This window comes from Nannospalax galili, unplaced genomic scaffold, assembly GCF_000622305.1.
Source record: "Nannospalax galili isolate Female #2095 unplaced genomic scaffold, S.galili_v1.0 scaffold675, whole genome shotgun sequence".
NCBI lineage: Eukaryota > Metazoa > Chordata > Mammalia > Rodentia > Spalacidae > Nannospalax > Nannospalax galili.
In genome coordinates this window covers 2,407,144-2,411,964 of record NW_008337205.1, presented here as the reverse complement: position 1 = coordinate 2,411,964, position 4,821 = coordinate 2,407,144, and positions in this window count along the sequence as shown.

The window sequence follows — 4,821 nt, the reverse complement described above, 5'->3', positions numbered from 1 at the left end:
CGGGAAGGGAGGCTATGGGAGGGTGCCATCTGGGAAGTGGGTGTATAGATGAATAAGATTGTTGGATGTTCTGTGTGATATACACACCAAAAAAATCAACAAATTAAAAAAATGTATTATATTTGAAGAGGAAGTGTAAAAATTTATGTCAAGTTAATTAGTAGAGGTACTAAACATTACCATTGAAATCTACCTCATGACTTTATAGACATACACAGGCACCAAGGATCTGAGTGCAACTGATTATGACTAGTAATAATCAGATACATTCAGAGTAGAGACGCACGCGCCAACATCTCAGTGTTAGTAGCAAAAACAATGAGTCTTTCTGTAAGAAACAGTATATTTTAGAATGAAATGGAGATCTCATTTGAGGGTTAAAAACTCATTCAATTTTATGTCTTACAGGGTTTATACTGAGTTCAATATTGTATAACTTTATTGATTCCACTGTGAACCTAGAAATTTTATAGCCACTTTTGAAGGAGCTGTGTCTTTGCTCTAGAAATGGTTATTGGGCATGTTAAAGCTGTAATGATATGCTTATTCTAAAAAAAAAAATAAAAAATAACATTAAAAAAAACTCTAGGACAAGTTTATTAGAGTTTGAGAGAGAACAACAGAGCAGACAGGCTGAAAACCTGAACAGCTGCTGGGAGGAAGGAGATGAAGAGGAAGACAGAAATTCAGGCCTTTTGCAATAGATAGCAGCAAGATAGCCTCATGGCTGAAAGTGGGGTACTGCAGAGAAAGAGAGAAGCCGCAGGTTTTTAACTTTTTAACGGTGTGAGAGGAAAAGGAATTCAGCACAATAGTAAATGATGTAGAGTTGAGAGGGAAGTCAGATTTTTGTCAGGGTTCAAATCCTGGCTTCATTGGTTTTGACCCTGGACAAGTTATTTCCCTCAGAGTAGTGCGAGTTAACATGAACAGATATAGCATCTAGTATACACTCAGCTTTTTGTCTCATTATATTAATTTCAATTTCATAAAATGTAAAATATGAAGTAGGAGATGGCTTAGTCTGCACGAGGATGAAGACCTGGGTTTGATCCCCCAGAACCCACATAAGAAAAGCTAAGTGTGCACCTGTAACCCCAGCCCTGAGGAGGTTGAGGAGAGAGGATCCCTGGGACTTGCTAGCCAGCCACTTCAGCTGAATCAGTGAGCTCTGGGTTCAGTGAAGACCCTGTCTCAAAAATAGGAGAAAGACTGAGGAAGACACCTGATGTTTATCTCTGGCCTCCACACACACAGACATGCACATACCTGAACAGGTGCACACACAAATACATAGTAAAATACAACTGACATAGAGGGAATAAATGCCTTTATCACATCTGAAATATATGTAAAAGTAAAATAAACGTTGCAGTTACAGTCCCGACTCCACAAACTTGGATGAGCAGAAAGAGAACTTTATTTTCCTCTGTGACCTCAAGCCCATCTATCTGACTGGTAGAAAGCTTAACTCCTGAGTCTTCCAGCTTCCCTTCTCCCTAAGGCAGTGCCACGGCATGTGGAGCAGCCCGGGCTTCAGCCCACACAGTATGAGCACTCCCTGATCCAGCGTCACATCTGGACACAGGAATTGCTTGGCCTCCCCCAACTATGGCCACTGGCCTGCAACTTCACAGTTTGTGTTACCTCATGGTATCCTCACCTGTCTTCTTCCCTCAGATGGGTATTCTGGGTTGAATGAGCTCGCCTCTCCTCCCTGGTGTTCTCCTAAGCATTTTACCTGAACTTTAAGGAAGTAGAGTGTTGAACCAAAAGCTAGAGAGGCTGAACAGTGCCAAGCTTCATTCTCACAGCAGCCACAGTTCTCCTGAAGTTACATGTCTTCCCCAGAGACTGCTTCCCTTGAAAGGAAGGTGCTATGGACCCCGGGACTACTAAGGAAAGACCACCAGACTCAATTCAGTTGAGATAAAAGATTTTATTCAAGCTAGCTTGGACTGCAGTCTCCTATGGGATTAGAGTGCTACAGTGGGGAGGGGGAGGGAAAGGGGACCTTTTATAGCCAAAAACCGCAAAAAGGAATGTTGACAAGGTGGTCCCCAAATAACAGGATGGAGGGTGATCTCAGTCTACATGTCAAGGTGCCCTAAAATAGCAAAACAAGCAAGTTACAGCCAGAATCGGCAGTTAGTCATAGCATAATAATTTGGTTTTCTATATGTCTAGAGAGCAAGTGACGGCGGCAGCATTCTCCTGGGAGGAAAAGGGAGAAAGCAGTCAGGGTTTCTAAAAACAGTCCTTGAGCTAGAAATAACTGTGGCTAAGCTTCTAAGATGGCTACTTTATCCAAAATGGGGTCAGTTTGGTCAGTACATTCCCCACTGGCTCTGGTTCATACGTATCAAATCATTGATCCATATTTGTTACAGGTTGGTATGGAGCCTGTAATGCTAATATTTTGACAGAGCTGGTTCTCTTCCTAATATATCCCAGTAACCAATTTAAAATGCAAGGGCCCACAGTCACACCTAAAAGTAATAGGAGCAGGGGCCGCAATTGCTGTTAAGAGAGTAGTTAGCCATGGAGACCAGGGGAGGAATTCATACCAACTTGAAGCCTTAGCTCGTTCTTTGGCTCTTTTATCTAGGTTTCGTTTTATTAAAGCTAGAGTTTCTCTAATCACTCCTGAATTATCTGCATAAAAACCAGCACTTTTCATCTAAAGCTACACAAAGACCCCCTTCCTTTAAGAACAACAGGTCCAGCCCCCTACAGTTCTGCAAAGCCATTTCTGCTGGGGAGTCTACTTGTTTTCCAATTGTCCTATCTTAAAGTTTTGGTCCCCCAGAGCCAAAGCCGAAACTCCTAAAGCAGCAGATCCTACAATGCCGGTTCCCATTAAAAGGGGTAGAAGAATAGCTGGGAAATTAACCTTATAGTCTCAATCTCAGATATTTCATCCGAAGCTGGGACTATTCCTTGCCATGGGGTAAAGTTTGTAAGGGCAAAGAACTGGCTTCAGTAGTGCTGATGACAGGAGTTTGCTGTGTGGAGTGGATAGAGGCTGTTGTACTTTAGGTCGGGGTAACCAGCTCCTCTCCAATTCTGTAATTTGAGCTCTGTAGGGAGATACTTTCCTCTGAAAAGTAAAGTCCACACCAGGGTCATTTCCATATGTTTTAGATGTTAGTTTAAGGGGCAGGTTCTGCCTATAAGCCAGTGTTAAGCACTTAACTCATTCCATGCCATAACCCTTAGAGTGAAAGCGTTGCACTTCCCTGGAATACAATCTTGGGAGGTGGCATTTCGGAAGATATCTATCACTTTTCCATCCAAAGTTCGGGTTAGCTCCCAATCCCAGGTCTCGACATTTCTAGCTGGCCAAATGTGACATATACCAACTAGGTTTCCCAATATTAGTACTAGTTTGAGTCTAAGGTTCGAATGAACCACATCTTTAGGGGACACCGTGGGTCTGTTGATACTTTCCATTTTTCTCCCTTCTCTTGATTGGTCGTGTTGGCCTTCAGGTGAGAATGGTGAATCCAGGTTCCATCCCCGCTACTTTGACAGCTGTGGGTATGGTCAGGAGCACAGGATACCGTTCTTTCCAGGAGGGCTCTAAGGTCCGGCTGGGCAGGCAATGGACCCATACTAGATCTCCTGGTTGAAACCTGTGACCAGGCTCAGTCATAAGTGGCAGGGGTGGTGGAGGCGTGAGACAGGTCTGAATGTCTCAGGAAAGTCGTTGAAGAGCCTGTAGGGACTTGAGGAAGGAATAGTTGGACATTTCAATAGCTTGTGGTTTTCCTTTTGCAGGGATTAGTGGGGGTGGATGACCAAACATTATTTCAAATGGAGTTAGCTTGTCCCGATAGGGGGAACACCTTAGCCTGAAAAGGAAAATAGGGAGCAACTCAGTCCACTCCTTGCCAGTTTCTGCTTGGAATCTAGTCAAGGTTTCTTTAATAGTTCTATTAACTCTTTCTACCTGTCCTGAACTCTGGGGGTGATATACACAACGTAATTTCCAATCTATCTGGAGGACCGAAGCTAAGGTTTTAGATACACAGGCTATGAAAGCTGGGCTACTGTCAGACCCCAGACCAATAGGGATGCCAAATTGAGGTATAATCTCATTTAGTAGCTTTTAGGAGAGCAAGGATTTCTTCTTTATTTTTGTTATTTTGAAGAGGTAACCCAATTTGCCCATGGGGAATCGGGACACAGACTATTCTGGCTTCTTCCATGCTGAACAGGGACATAGGATGTGGCAATTGGGATACCCCTTCAGTGGGTCTATTTAAAAGACTCTCAAATTGAGACATGAAGGAGAAGTAAAGGCAAGAATAGTTAGCATTACAAGTTCTATACAGGGAACCAGAAAAAAATCAGAACAGGACAAACTTTAAACGCTCAAATTAAAGTCCATTGGAATTTTCTGATGAGGGCTTTCAAAAGCATCCATCTATTGGGTTCTTTTTCATTTTTCTTTGGGCTGCCAAGATTGGACTCAAGAGTGATGAACTTAGGGTTTGTTTTCAGGTACTCTGATAGCTGTTGGAGTGGCTAGAATCAGTAGATAGGAAATAAAATAAACTTAGTCATCATTTTAGAACAATAGCAGCTGTAGGTGGGAACAATAGTATTGGAGACCAAGATTTGAAGTCTTATACTTGAGCAGTATTTTCTTATTAAGAACAAAATCATTACTGAGAAATAATTTAAATAATGTTTTTTATGAGCTTAAGCCTAATATCTGGGAAGTGTGATCCTTTGGACTCCTTAAGAAATATTCCAATCACTTTACTCATTGGTTATACTTTCCTGTTGAGTGTTTAGGATCATGCAGCTGGACCA